The sequence below is a fragment of the Populus euphratica genome, unplaced genomic scaffold (genome assembly GCF_000495115.2).
Source record: "Populus euphratica unplaced genomic scaffold, PopEup_1.0 scaffold9.1, whole genome shotgun sequence".
Taxonomy (NCBI): Eukaryota; Viridiplantae; Streptophyta; class Magnoliopsida; order Malpighiales; family Salicaceae; genus Populus; species Populus euphratica.
In genome coordinates this window covers 108,855-125,602 of record NW_011499857.1, presented here as the reverse complement: position 1 = coordinate 125,602, position 16,748 = coordinate 108,855, and the positions used below count along the sequence as shown (strand labels likewise).

The window sequence follows — 16,748 nt, the reverse complement described above, 5'->3', positions numbered from 1 at the left end:
TATTTTCCAGTTCATTTTCCATAAAATAACCAAACACTGGAAAGTATTTTCCAGTGCATTTTCCATAACACTGCCAAATATTGAAAAATACTTTTCTGGAATTCATTTTCCAGGAATTCACTTTCCCCAGAATTCATTTTCTAAAAGGAAACAACTTTCCTGCAAACAAACGGAGCCTAGATCATATTCTGGATGGGTTGAAGGTCTTTCTTGTGTTTGACATGCATACCAATATTATATTGTTCTTGGAAAAGAAAATAAACAAGTTAATAATATGGATTAAAAACATCACTCCAAACAGAGTACAAAAGGTTTAAGAGATGACATATATTGTCTACAAAATGTTGCACCCTTTTTTGTTTATCCTCCCTCCTTATATGTGTTTTCATGTATAACTCCATCAAAGCTGGATCATATCTAAGCTATATATCCTTCAAAATAAATCCATAATTAAATGTTATCCTCCCTCCTTATATATCATTTTAAGAAAAACATTTGAAATTAAAACAGGCTCTCTTACCAAGAGGCTCGCTTTGTATGGTTAATAAAAGGAAGCGAGCTGCCTGTATGCTTGCTAATAGAGTTGTAAGTCTTCTTGTTTTTGTTCAAGGACCCACTCTATGAACACTCCTAAAACCCTTTAACATGAAGAACGCTAAATATTTCCCTTAGTTGCTCTTGGTTATGTGGGGAGGTATACAATTCTTGCATGTCTCAAAATCATGTAACTCAATATATCTCCTAGCATAAATGTATGTGTCATACCAAAAATCACGTAATTTGGTTTAAAATTCGTTAAAAAAATATATATAATAAAAAATTACAATTTAACAAAAAATTTTAAACTTTACATATTAAAACTTATCTAGTTGCACTGTGATTTTTTCAAAATTGTATTGCCACCCTAGAGTTTGCCTTGTCCCAACAAATTTTTTTCTTATGATCATTTTCATGAAATAATTAATTTTAGATTTAAAAAACATCTTTCATTAAAAAAAAAGAAGTATTGATTATATATGTATTAATGTTAAACTCTCTCCATCAAGCCTCAACCATGAGTATTTATTCAGGATACTATTTAAGTTGGCTTTATTGAAATAAAGGAATTTTCATTGATGATTTCATCGTCAATGTTATCGTTCACACAACTTTCATATTTGGAAACATGAAAATTAATTAATTAATAGTTGACTATATAAATATATAATCATTAATTTAATAGTATGTTCAAATTAAATAAATTTTCTTATATGTTTAAATCCAGCTTCCATTTTGCTATTAACTTATCAGAATTATGTTTCTAGCAGATGGGACGCCAAATCTCCGACTTGTAGTCCACAAGCCTGTGACATTAGAACATGCATTAGGTGTTTGTTCATGAATTGCACCTTAATGCACCGTAGGTTTAGGAATGCTACTGCTTGAAAATGCACAACCACACCATTTTAAGCCTAAGCTTTTCCTCGACATCTAAAAAATATAACTAAATAATTAAGAATATTCAATTAAATTATCAATCTATAGTTTATGATTTTTCTATGGTTTCTGTTTTTCCTCGGCAATAAAACCCTATATTCAATTGAAATTAGTTTTTACATAAACATGTGATAGCCATGACTTTTCATTCCATATAATATGCATTTCTCAAAGTTCACCAATTTAGTTATATGTTCGAATCATATCTATAAAAAAATCATAAACTCTTAAGCCATTTATAAACAAGATATTGTGCTTTTTTATGTATATAAGGCAAAGGTGGCTTTGGACTTTGCCATTCATAACTCATTATTAAACATCTTCATATTTTGATGGTCACAAAACAAAGCTATATTTATTCTATTTTTTATGTTGTTCTTTTTCTTTCCTTTCAACGTCCATTATCATATTAAGAATGTTTACAAACAGATTCTTTTCAATATGCATGTTATCTAAATTATAACATAAGATATTTGTCTTTCAATAAAAAAGCTTATAAAAAACACTTTATTTTATTTATTATGGATTACACAAAAACAAGGACATTTATGCTTATCAAATTGAAAATTAAATGTCATTCCTCGTATTACTAGATCACATTATAAAATTCTTTACTTGACAATACTGGAGATGCAACATCCACTTCAGTTTTATCTTTCAAAAAGTTTTTTTTATTTTTTATATTGATGATTACTTGTATTTACTTTTTCCTTCAATAGTTTTATAAATTACAACTTACATGCCATTGTTTATAATAATTATACTAATTTATATAATGATTTCAATATGCGAAAAATTAATCAACAAAAATGTTTTAAAAATTACACGACTGCTGTTATAATTGGATTATATGACTAATGAGTCTTTTTAAATAAAAATATACAACTGTCATCAAGTTAGAAAAACAAAAAGCTCTAGTTGTCACCATCGCCCTTTTCTCTTCACTGGAATCCAGTCAAAGTTTGAAAATAAATGACTAGTGCCCAGCCAATGCTAGTGACAGGACCATCTTCCTCGTTAAAAGTGTCTAGCTCTGAGATAGAATTGTTTGAAGCATTCCAAAGATACATCGTTGGTTTCAAGAGCTATTGCAAGCACGTTATCGCTGCCTCATTCTAGCAAATCAAGTAGAAATCAGAGGAATATTTTTTTGGAATCTAGCATAAAAAATAGAATGATAAAGTAACACAGTATGAAAAACTAGTTTTAAAAATAGTAATATTTAAAGAGTTGTTGGTATATATGTATGATTTTTTAATTAATATTAGTCTCGGATTTGTATTTAAACACTTTAATTAATTTTATAAATTCTAAAATTAATAAATATATGAATATTTAATAATTCTAAAATTTATAAAACTCAAAATAATAATATAAAAAATAAATTTAAAACTTTACCACTTACTTAAACTACGGCTCATAAAATTATGTGTGTTTGGATATGCAAGGACGTCGTGCATCGGTGATATGAATGTCAAGTTGACTCGTATTATGTGGTGCATAATAATTATAATATTTGATGCACTCTTTGGTTGATGCTGCAAATATTTAAAAACAGCATCAATATTTCATTTGATGTATTCATTACATCAAATGAAATATGTAATAGTTATAAACCTGGGACGGTACAAAAAATTAAGGACTACCTCTGTTTGTGTGTGTGTAGAACAGCTTATACACATATATAAACTAACCTACATGATGCATGCATATAGATAGAGATAAAGATATTGTTAAGAAATATTTCTATTTTATTTATTAAGAATAGAATAATATTTTTAATTTAATCTATATACAATCTTTTTATATTTAGGTTAAAAAATATATTTTAAAATAAACATTAAATGAGAACTTTAGTCCTTTTTTTATGTTCGTATTTTTTTAATATTACTTGAATTACTTTAAATTATAAGTGCTAGTTAGGGTTTATACTTGTGAAATCCATAACACAGATGAAGCGGACATTTTAACAGACCAAGAATCAAAATATTTGCTTAGGGCTAGAGGTGTTGAAGAGTTAAAAACACTTGGCACATTAAAGGGAAATTTGGTAGAAAGTTCCAAACAGGAATTAAAGTATATATATGCCTGACATTATATGTATTCTTAATATTTCCGATAAAAGAATCATTCGTATATGTCTTGTCTTGTATTGTATTGTTTGTCTGCGAATCTTTGATGTTAGTTAATGGAGAATATTACTCTGTGTTGGAAGGGAAATAACTGGGGAGAAGAATCAAGCGGGATGTATTACGATTACACGTGTTTTTCTCAAATTAAAAACATTGGACTCCATCATATTGGGTATTTCTGATCAAATTCATGCAAATGAAAATTAAGCTTATAAGAGCATCTCCAATCCAAAATGCTATTTTAAAAAATTAAATTAATAAAATAATATTTTGAATAGTATAAATATAGCTTATCTTACTATATCTATTCCAATAAAAAAAAATTATTTGAAAAGCCATTTATATTAAAGTGAAAAAAATAAGTGTTTTATTATTTTTTAATATTGTTTAATATTATTTTTTTTCCACATATCTAAATTTAATTGGTCTATTTTTTTAGTGGTCCCACTTTGTTGATTTTGGCTCTTTAAAGAGATATGTAGAAATAGCATTTGTGGAAGAGAAAAGACATTTTAACATTTTGTTTGGCTTTCCCCTTAGAGTGTGCAAAACAAACAAAGAAAAGTCAAAATATTAATTTTTTATTTTTGACTATCCATTTGGCTTCTCCATTGGAGATGCTCTAACACTTCCTACTCAAATTGTATATGTGATTTGCAACTCTGTTGTTTTTTAAAATATTATTTTGTACCATGTTTAAAAAGAAATCTAGAAATCATCCACCAAGTGGGCATCCAATGTCATTTCTTGTCTCTACAAAATCAATTCCAAATATCCCATCAATTTAGAAACAATCAGCAATTACATCTGAAATCTAAAATTCTCAAACCCATGATTCTAAAAGCATTAAAAAAAATTAAATTGAGCAATTAGCATATAAAATTAAAAAAAAATTAATGAATTGATATGGAAACAAAAAGTTTTGGTGAAATAATACAGTTTCATCATGTCATATTTCATAAACATGATATGACTATGCTATTTTTGGCTCAAAAGATTCATCGGTTCATAATAATTAGTGAAATTGGTTAATCAATTTCTAAACTAAAAAGAAAAATCTCAAAATTGCTAAAATTGAAGGGTTTCAATGAGATTTTTAATATTTAAATCCGATAGTCCACATGGTGATGTAGTAGCCTTTTAAAGGGAAACATCCTCCAAAAACTCTTGTAAATTCTTGAGTGCAATCCAATAGTCAAATAAAAAATTATAGTTATTTTGAGTTTTTATTTTGATTTGATGCAACCAAACCTCCTATTGGACCTAAAATTATTCCAATGATCCATAAATATATTTGTTAAACTATTTACATAATCTGTTTAGGATAAATTCTTATTTAGTTTTGATAGACCTCCATTTTATTATTTAAAATCACCTATTATTGTGTGAACAACAATTTTTTAAGATTTTAATTAAAGTATATTTTTCAGCCTACAAATTGAATAAAGTTATATATTTTCACTCATAAAATATATTTAAAAAAAAACCTCATAAAATTGTGATTTATGTATAAAATAATCAAGCAGTTAATATAACTGATTCACAAGTTGAGGTAGAAAATTAGAATTTAATCACGTCGTGTTTTTGAACCTGTCATAATGAAAACTATGCTATTTCAGGAAATAAAATAAAAATGTTAAAACAGTGTTATTATGTAAAATTTGTATGTTTAATGTACTGATTCTTTAAAAAGAAAAAAGAAAACAAAAAATTTAAAACACGAGAACAATCACGAACCTGAGGGATGTTTCGCTGGGGCTTGACAGGTTTAAAAGGATGAAAAGATGGTGGTGGTGGTGGTGTCTACTAGGGTGGGTGGTTTATTCTTAGAGGCAAAAATTCGTCTTCCGTTCGTATTGAAGGCCTATGCCAAAAGCTTCTGGTGTAGCAATTGCGAGGGTGGATTCTCCATGGCTTTCCTCCCTTCAACGAGCATGTAAGGCTCATAATCCATGTCCATAGCTGACCTATTTGTTATAAATCGACCCAACTATCCAGAACAAGAAAATCTGAATTAGAACCCTAAAAGAATATAATCATTAATTAATCTTTAACTTGATAAGAATATCCTTAAATAGCACTGACTTATTAGACACCCAAAATAGAATATAATCTTGCTTTGATTCATGTTTGATTTTCTGTTAGTGGAGAGGGAGAGAAAAGTCATGGAAAAAGAATCCTTTGTAATATGCGGCAACCTGATGTGATCGTTCTTTCACTTCTCTCGTTCTCTGTTTCCTGCACACTAATTTCGTAACATTTTCTCGTGTGTGTAAGTAATCATTTACTTAATTATTGTATAATAACAACGAAAAAAGAGTGTTCAATCACATGAATTCTTCTCCCTTCCCAACATTTTACCTAATGAAATCAATCATATCTTGTTGCTTAATTGAGCAGCACATCTATGTAATTTCATCATCACTTTACAAAATTAATAAATACACAATATTTTGCATGCCGATCTTTCAAAAATTACCCTTTAAATCTTCAATTACTATTGATTTATCAGAAAGATAAAAAAAAAAAATGCCTTGATATAAAAAACATTCACTCCAGATCAAATCACACAATGCCTGTCTCTCTCTCTCTCTCTCTCAAACAACTGCAATAATGAAATCACCTGCACAACCAAACTCACCACCATTAAATAGATTCTGTTAGCATATATAAATATAATAATTTTTTTTATTCTCCCCTTTAAGCCGATATAAGCCCCCCATCATTTATCTCAAAAAAATTAACTCCATAAAAAATTCACTCAAGAGAAAAGTGGCAATGTTGATGATTTGGAATTCTTTGAATATTAGTTCTATAATTGTTTGGTTTATGAATTTGATTTGGTAAACAAAATTATTTATACGTGGTTTTGTTAGAGATTATAGTGTTAGAGATTTAGGGCTTTTAGTTTTTAGATTTCAAATTTAAATAATTTTTTTATTTATGGATTTGAAATTTTTGTGATTTGGCATGAGAAATTCATTTATATTGGAATTTGATGGAGTTGGCTATGTTTTTGGTTTGAGTTTCTTTCTTTTAAGAACTTTATTTGATCATTAATATGTGCTACGTTACAAATTATATCAATATTTTTTAACATAAAAAGATATAGGTGTTGCTAATGTTTTTTATAATAGAATAATTTTTAAATGTGTGAGAATTAATCTAATATAATTTAGTTATCTTGGAGGCTCCAAAAACAATTTGAATAATCTATAAAAATATAGTTTGAATTAAAATAAATATTTAAGGTGATTTTCTTTATAAAAATTGACACAAAAACATATTAGATTGATTCGGGTTAACCTACTACGTTAACATGTCAATCAGCATACCAAGTTGTAAGATCATGATAACCCCATAAAAAATAAAAATAAAAATCACAAAACTTAAATTTAAATAAATTCAATAATGAAAAATAACTAGAAAACACCAATTGAAAATTAACTTAAAAAACAACCTGAGTCAATCTTCCAAACTTGTTACTCGAGTTATGAAATCAAAATAATAAAAAAGAAACAAATTAAAATAAATTAGGTCATGGTAGCATAACATGCCTATGCTTGGTTCTAATTCTTTGTTTTTTTATTTCTTCATGGATGGATGACGTCCTATTATCTACTTCTATTTTTTGATTTAATATTAGCAAACAACACACCATTTTTTATTTGAAGAATATCTAGTGACTAGAGGGTCACCAAAAAATCAGGACTTCATTTTTTTTATTAAAATACTAGTTCTCAACTCATATTTTTTTACCCAAAACATTATAAAAACATGCTAAACATTTTGAGAAACCTATTTTTGACCTCAAATAACCTAAAAAATACCTTGAAAATCTTCTTATAGGCATATGTACATTCTCAACAAATGATAAAGAAAAATAACTCATAGATGAAACTCTTTTTATAAAATGGAACTTATTAATATTAAGATGAATTATTTTTATACTTAAAATTAACATCAATAATAATATTTATCTATGTTAGACAACTCTTTAAGTCATCTCATATACAAATAGGATTGAAAATTATATGCTTAGAAAACCAAAACAAGAAAAAGCTGAATGGTATGCGTAGAAAACGAGCCTCCATGCCCTAAATCAATATTTTGTCGATGATAAGAGCCCGATCAGTTAAATTATATGACTCTGCAACATCATTATTTTCGCCACTTGTAAAAGATCAAATGTGAACAATATACAAGATATTTAATTAAGAATGAATTTGACTGTATATAATATTGTAAACTGAGCATGAAATTAAGGTAATAATGAAATAAGCAATTGCAGTTAAATCGGTTAAAGAAAGAAAAGTGGTTGAAAATTAATTAAAAATATTTTAAAAGAGCATCAATATTTCATTTTTCATTACATCATGTCAAATATGTAATAGTTATAAACCTGGGACGGTACAAAAAAGGACTCCCTCTGTGTGTGTGTGTAGAACAGCATGTACACATATATAAATTAATCCACATGATGCATGCATATAGATATATGATCTCAGGCCCCCGTTAGGGTTTATACTTATGAAATTCATAACACTGTGAAGGAGACCTTCTAACAGACCAAGAATCAAAATATTTGATCAGGGCTCGAGGTGTTCAAGAGTGAAAAAAATTTGGCACATTAAAAGGAAATTTGATGCGAAGTTCCAAGCTGGAATTAAAGTATATATACCTGACATTATATGTATTCTTAATATTTCTGATAAAGAATCATTCGTACATGTCTTGTATTGTACTGTTTGTCTGCGAATCTTTGATATTAGTTAATGGAGAATATTACTCTGTGATGGAAGGGAAATAACTGGGGAGAAGAAACAAGCGGGATGTATGACTACATATGTTTTTCTCAAATTAAAAACATTGGACTCCATGATACTAATTACTAGGTATTTCTGATCAAATTCATGCAATCGTACAAATAGGTCAATGAAAGGCTTAATAAGTAGCAGTAACAGAGGAAAGGAACATGGAAGGATCTCAGCAGCCATTCGAATATTGAAGTGCATGGTAAGATCAAGATCAGTGAATTATCAGTTCAAGCTCTTCACGTTAATGATTGAAAATAAAGCAACATATGCAATAAACAATCTATATATACAGACATAAAAAGGTAGAAAGATGTGTTGTTTCAGGACCTTGTAAAAGGATGGGATTAGGAGCATACCTTAATTAGGTTCTTGTAACCAGATAATAAAAGAAAAGCAAGGTGTAAGGAATGAAGCCTGGTCCGAGATCATTTTATGATATTTTCCAAATATAATTACTCGCAATATCAAACCTAAAAATTAACAAGAAGTAAGGGATAATTAAGACTACTACAGATTAACAGCTAGGACACAGGAGAGATATAAAGAGAAGAGTCAAATGGATCTTGAATCAAACCCTATGATCACCAGCACTTCCTACACTCATGATGCCAAAATCAGACAAAGGGGCTGCAAATACACTCAGTAATGAAAACCTAACAGTAACAGAGACTAAGTTAACGGGAGAGACAAGGATCTTGGATCGAACTTCATTCCAAACACCCCTTTTCCGTCTTTCATGGTTTCTTCTCTATATAACTGAGTCATGATTTTTTTCTCATGATTCAGCAACCAAAACCTAACAAGGCTGAAATATACTCAAGTCTCTATATTATCTTCGTCTTTATAGTTACAAGCACACAATACCACACACTCTCGCCCACAAAATGATAAAGAGAGATGACACGAAGGGATCAGTAAATGGAGGTAAGAGAAAAGATAAACAAAGAGATAAAAGTGGTAAAACGCATTATACACTGGTCAATGTATGGATAAAATAATGAAAAGGCCGGTAGGTTTTGGAGGGATGATGTTGTCTTCTTCTAAGGAGCTTTTTAAGAAAGTGAGTGGCTTTGGAGGCTTTTACAGGCTATCTCTGTGATCGGAAAAGAAAAAGAAAAGATTTAGCACTGAAATAACGAGGATCCAAAGAGAAGCGTGGGAGAGGGGACATGGGCCTCCACAATCTCCAATATATTTATAGTATGGTTAATTATTGGTTATTTATTTTAGTTATAATTTGAGAAAAATAACATTCATTATTGTCCTATCAACCAAGCTATTGCTAATGATTGGAAGAGGGTGATTTTTTATTGAATAAAGTATCAAAACTATCTTAAAGCTTGTCCACCTAATTTACCATATATGAACATAACAAAATTAAGGCTAGAAAAAGGATCGCAAAAGACTATAGAGTAGGTTGTGAAGCCTTTGTATTATAGACTCTTTATGTGTGTGTAAGAATTATTGTAGGATTATTTTAATTTTGTATTACTTACAGTTATTATCAGTTATTATCATGTACTGTCTTATATATTTAAATAGGAAAGGATGACTAAAAGATAAGTCATATTTTTTATTATTCTCAACTTGATATCATAATATTAAATAACTTAAAACTTTTTTCTTTCTCTCCAATGAACTCTTTTTAATCACTATTTGCCTATGCGACACCACCAGTGTAGTTGATAAGTGTATCTTCCTCTTTCTCTGCCTCTGCTTCTACTACTACCCCTGCCTACTAATGTTGCCTACTAATGTTGGCCAAAATCTTCCTCACCTAAATGTCACCCCTCTGCTGCAATCTTGTTTTGTTGCTATTGTCTACCTTGTTTTAGCGGACACCATTGTTTTTCTCTCACACACTCACTAAGTTATCTCTTTAAAATTAACAAACACAAATTACTTGTATTGGTGAATGTAGATGAAGTCATATCCCCTAGACCAACAAGTTTTTCAATTTGTTAATGGCTCAATCTCGTGTCCTTCTCCACATGTGTTTGTTTTCGATGGTACTTCTTGTCGCATATGTGCGGCGTCACGGCGATCGTCCACTCTCCAGTAAAAATGAAATGTGTGTATTTCTAGCAAAAATATAAAGAGATAAGAAATTCTTGTCTATTATCAATGAAAAATTGGAATGAAAGTCACTACCTAGTATTCTGGTCACTAGGAACCCTAACTGGTCTTAAAAATCGGGTACGGAGATTGGTTGTGTAAAGGGAAAGTATTGGCACCCCAAATACGCCGTACCTAAGGTAGGCTGCATTGTTTTGTTCGATAAAATCTAAAGTCGTGTTATGGTTTTTAATTCTTGGTCTGTCTAAAGTTCAAGACAAGTCCTTAATACGAAGGTTTTTATCTTAATGTGGTAAAACCTAACCGTTCTATTGTCCGATTGTTGTTTTTGAAATTTTGATCAATGTTCTCATAACTTTAATAAACTAGTTATTAAAGTAAAAATACATGCTAAAATATTGTTTCTTGGTGTATGAAAAAGCATAATATTTTCTTTTTTTTCAATTTTTTTGTATTTTTGAAAGTCTAACGAAAACCAGGTATTTTAATACTGAATTTTTATTTTTATGACATAAAATATTGTCCAATATTAATCAAAATTACATAAAAAAACTATGCAGGAAAATTGTTAAATTTTGAATAAAATTTTGATTTTTTTAAATGAGCTAGACTCAGCCTAAATTAGTGGGTTGGGCCAAACCCGGTCCAAAACCAAATGGGCTGGTTATTGTGTCTATACACAGTAATCAGCCCTTCATTTGCTACAAAACGTGAATTAATTCACTTTCTGCATGTAAATGTAGATAATAGTTGAGCAAAGGAGAAAAAGACGGGGCAGCCAGAGGTTAACTATGATGGCATCGAGGTGGTGCTGTTGGCGGCGGAGGCATGGTGGCCGACAATTTCTCATCCTTCTTCCTTTTTTTGTTCTCTTTTCTGTCTTTTTTTTCTTTCCTTTTCTTCTCCTTTTTTTTCTTCTTTCTCTTCTCTTTTCTCTCCCCTCTCCCCTCTATTGTGTTTTCTCTCTCGGGCTTTTTTTATCTCTTTTCTCTTAGTCTCCCGATTCCTCCTATTTCAGTTTACCCCCTGTTTTTACAGCCAAAAACAAGAGAGGTGGCTGGGGTGGCCATTGTGTTGCTGCCCCTCAACTGCATTTCCAACACGTGGCAAATGGTCTGCAAGTTGGCTGACACGACTAAAAAATTGATGTCTTTTCCCAAGTGCAGGAGTATCGAAGTAATAAATAACCCGGCAAGACCGGGGTCGAACCACAGGGAGGTTAATTGTACAAATTATAAACAACAGTTATACAACAACAATAACAATAACAATAACAACAATAATAACAATAATAATAATAATAGTAATACTAATACTAATAATAATAGTAATAATAATAAAGAAAAAGAAAGAGAAGGAGAAGAAGAAGATGAGAACTTTGAGAAGGAATATTAATATAAAGATTTAATAATGATAATAACAAATGTCAAGGTTAGAGGTTCCACTAATGGTATATCAAACAAGTATAGTATAAACTCTTATTATTGAATTGGAAACCACACACAAAGGAGGTTCCAATCAGATTATATATTGTTAACATGATTACATTAGTCATCTTATTCAATTAATGCTAATACTTGCAAATGTCGTCAAGCATTCATGATTATAACTTATGTTAACAACAAATCAAGTTCCTTTCATAGCTCAGGTGTCGGTTATACCATACATTATGGGCTATGAAAGTGCCAAGCATTTGTTGTACCAAGTGTTATACAACATAAATCAAGATTAATCATTTAACAAGCAAAGTATTAAAGAGTAAACAAGATAACAAATATAAAACATGTTAGTATCAAACATTAAAGTCCATATTAAGTTTACATTATACTTATTCTTACACCATTAGTGTAACCTTTTCACCTTGACATAATTAACTTAGCTAGACATAATGAAAGAAAGCAAAATAGATAAACAAAATAAGAACATAAAAGTTAACTAAGTAAAGGAAAGGAAATGAAAGGCATAAACTTAATATTAATGAAAACAAAGCATAAAAAATACAAAGAGAGAAAGGAAGAGCATGATCTTGATCTGGACACCAAGATGCCTAAATGCATGGCAAATGCCTCCTTTTATAGGCCAAAAATGGGAACTATTGATTTGATGACTAATTGATAAGTGGGTGACCAACTTTTGACTTGGTGACAATCCTTATCTTCTCTTGTCTGCCCAAAACGTCATTGATAACGTCAAAATTGGAGCCAGTTGCAAACATGAAAGTTGTAGGCAATTGTCTCAGCTTTCTTGTGTAAAACATTCAGCTCATTTGGACTTCTAGAACTCCAGATATGGCCAAAATACCGAACAGTGCTCGGGCTGGAAGACAGATTCGGGCTTCTTTGTTGTTGCTACAATTTGGACTTGATAATGGCCTTTTTAGATCTTGGGCTCCATATGAAAGTTGTAGGCCTATGTCTTACCTTTCCATCCATATAAATTGGACCTAAATCTGAGATCTGTAGCTCCAGATATGACCCAATTACCGAACAGTGTTCCGGTTTGGATTGCACCGACATCTCTTTTCTAAGTTTGGCCATCTCTTTATCCTTTCCATTTCAGTTCTTAAATTCATCAATCAATCCTTTCATTTATGTGATAGGCTTGCATTTAAAATGAACATTTACCACAAATTAAAGGTATCTTATATTATTAGATATATTATTATAAAACATGTTTTAGTTAAGGAGTTATTGATACTTCAAGTGCAAAATGATGACATAAAACCATGATAAAAATGCACTTTTAAGTACTAATCATTGACATCTTTTAAAAAAGAGGCGGTGTCTTTTTAGAAAGGGAAAGTCGGTGCAAACAGGGGAGTGTCTAGGGGAAGAAGAATCTTTTTCTTTCCCTACCTCATGTGTCTAGGGGAAGAAGAAAGGTTACAGTGTTGTTCAAAACAGCACCAATGACCTCTTTTTTTTTTTAAATGAACATTGTATGAAACAGAGTTGTTTTTGACAAAACGCGTCATTTCATTTCAAAAGAAAATGTGGCAAAATAAGTTAAATTTCACATTGTCCTCCATTTGAATTTTTTTCAATTAAGTCCTAAATTGCAATTTTAATTTAAAAATCAATGAAATTGCATCCCTACCAAGAATCAAATAGCAGCCCTGAAGTTGGTCGTCTTTTTCCCTTTGGTCCTTGGTCTTGAATTTATGTCATTTGACCCTTAATTGATCAATAAACTTCTAATTTCTTCAATTGAGCCCCTGATCTGGTTTTAATTACAACCCCTCTATTTACATGCCATTTTTATTTTGGCCCTTGATTTTAGATTTCTTCAATTAAGTCCCAATTGGCCATCAAACTTCAATATTTATGCAATTAAATCCCTAATTTAACCAAATTAACTCTTAAAAAAAGGTCATCAATTGACCTCAGAACTTTAATTTCTTCCAATTATAGCCTAAATTGACTCCAAAATCAATTTTTCTTACAATCAAACTCTTCATAAATTCAATTAAACTTTTAATAAAATTTAATTAAGTCCATAAACTTATAATTTTAGAATGTTCTTACTCAAATTGAATTTTCTTTGTTAACAGAGTTGTCATCAATTAATAAAATATTGCTAAATTTTAATCTTTGTATTTTTAAACCTCCTCAACCAATTTTTGAGTATTTTTAGGGCGTTTTGGCATCCTTTTTTTAGTATTTATATTTTTTGATAATATGTTTTTGTATTTTATTATTTTTCATGCGAGGGCCCAAAAATGGGTTATAACACTTCTCTTCACATAAATGAGTCTTTTTTTTTATTGGAAATAACAAGACCACCTCATTTTAAGTACACTGCTTTCTTCACTCTCTATGGATGTTCTCCATCTTGTTGTTAATTGTCAAACTGCGCACTTTGTTTGGTGCACACTTGAGCAAGTTTTAGCCTCTTCATCTAATTTTCATATTATGCAATTTCATGGCTCCTTTCAAGATCTTCAACAAGATGATGATTTGATCATTAGGTTTATACAAAAAACTAAACCATTATTTGATGAGTTGGCCGCTGCTGGCTGGCTAGTTTTGCTAAAACATTTTAATTTATACGTGTTTCATGGTCTTTGTGGAGAATCTAAAGACTTAGTAACAAGCCTTCTGATTAAGGTAAAACCTCTCTCATATGCCGATCTTTATAGTCATTTCTAATGCATAAATTTCTTCATAAGACCTCCCTTCATTCCTTGAAATCTGTAGTCATCAATGCTCCTTTACTGTACATGCCAAACACACCACCTTGCTTTTGGTAGAAATAAAGGTCAATTTCATATAGGATGACGTCCTAACTATGGCAATGATATAAAGCACAGGTTTGATTTAAGATCTGATTTTCACAGCCTCAATGGGTCTTCTAACAATGACAAAAGGTAGGGAAATTAGTAGTGAAATAAGAGGCATCCCACATCCTTATAATGGACTAATATATGCTGCCAGTTATGCCAAACCTTCAGTCATGCAATCCCTTACTATCCTCAATTCTAGCTTCATGGACATGGACAACAACCTAGTGCATATTTGGCATTGAGCAATATTTTCTCAACAGGTATTACTGATTGGTTTCATGACATCAGTGCTAATCAACATGTCACATCTAATCTTACAAATCTGATAGGGTTAAAACCATATCTCAGTAATGATCATTTGTATGTTAGTGATGGTAAGTGACTTCTTATATCTAATATCGATCACACTAAAATACATTCACCATATCATACTTACACTTTATATAACATTCTTTATGTCCCATATATTACCAAACATTTGCTTTCTATTTAGAAGTTATGTCTTGATAATAATTTTTATTTTGAATTTCAACCGTTTGTGTTTTATATCAAGGATCTCAACACTAGGGCAAAACTCTTTTTTGGTCAGAGCAAAGATGTTCTTTATGTTTTGACCAGGTCTTTTATCATGTTAGTTCCTCAAGTTTATTGGTCTCCTTACATATCTGCCTCTACTAATCTATGGCATCATCAACGAGGTTATCTTACTTCTCGTGTTCTTAATTTTTTTAGTTTTGAAAAAAAAGATTACTTGTAATAAAAAAAATCTTAATTTTCAATGTCAAACATGTTCATTAGAAAAATCATCACGTTTATCTTTAGATCCTACATCTCACAAAACTTCTACTCCACTTGAATTAATTTTTAATGATTTTTGGGGTCTTACTCCTTTTTTTTCATCTTATATTTTTTTCTATTTTGTTATCTTTGTTGATGCGTACATAAAATATAAATGATATTACCCTTTTGTTGTCAAATTTGATGTTTACTCTGTTTTTCACCAATTTCAGACTCTCATTGAGCGTCAATTTTCACTAAAAAATAAATCTGTTCAAACTAATTAGAGTGGTGAATACCGCTAGTTATCCACTTTCTTTTAGACAATTGGTATTCATCATTGTCTGATTTTTCATCACACTCATGAACAAAATGGTATAATAGAACATCGTCATAAGCATATTGTGGAAACTAGACTTACTCTTCTAGGACATTGTAAAACACCATTAAGATTTTGGAATTATGGTGTTAAAACCTCAATTTATCTTATCAATCACATTCCTACATTTGCCCTTGACAATAGATCTCCATTTGAATGTGTGTTTCAATGGTCTCCAGATTATCATTTTTTATGTACCTTTAGGTGTCTTTGTTTTTCATTTATGCGTCCCTATCATAATCATAAATTAGACTTTTTTTTTCCTCTCCATGTATGTTTTTTTGGTATAGCTCTTCTCACATTGGTTATCATTGTCTTGACATTGCATCTCAAAGCGTTTATATCTATTGTCATGTCTACTTTCATGAACATGTTTTTCCTTTTGACAGATCTAAATAGATTGCAAAATTTAGGTCTCTAACATAACTAAAAGATTGATATTTTCTTTCAAGTGCAGGATTGTCAAAGTAATAAATAACCCGGCAAGACTAGAATCGAACCATAGGGAGGTTAATTATACAAATTATAAATAACAACAACAACAATAATAATAACAACAACAATAGTAGTAGTAATACTGATATTAATAGTAATAAGAATACTAATAATAATAATAATAATAATAATAGAATAAGAAAAAAAAGAAGTTGATGAAAACTTTGATATGGAAGATCAATGTAAGGATTAAACAATGATAACAACAAATATCGAAGTTAGAGGATCCACTAATGGTATTTTAAATAAATATAGTATAAACTCTTATTATTCAATTGGAAACCACACACAAAGGAGATTCCAATCAGATTATG

General features: G+C 30.1%; 1 long non-coding RNA gene across 1 annotated transcript; it reads right to left on the bottom strand.

The window, feature by feature from the left end:
- Window positions 1-2,288: 2,288 nt before the first annotated feature.
- On the bottom strand, window positions 2,289-9,516 carry LOC105123528 (uncharacterized). The gene is made up of 3 exons (XR_841867.1): window positions 8,782-9,516; window positions 5,346-5,598; window positions 2,289-2,591 (listed from the first exon to the last, which is right to left on the bottom strand). It is a non-coding gene; the product is annotated as an uncharacterized LOC105123528 (long non-coding RNA).
- Window positions 9,517-16,748: the final 7,232 nt, after the last annotated feature.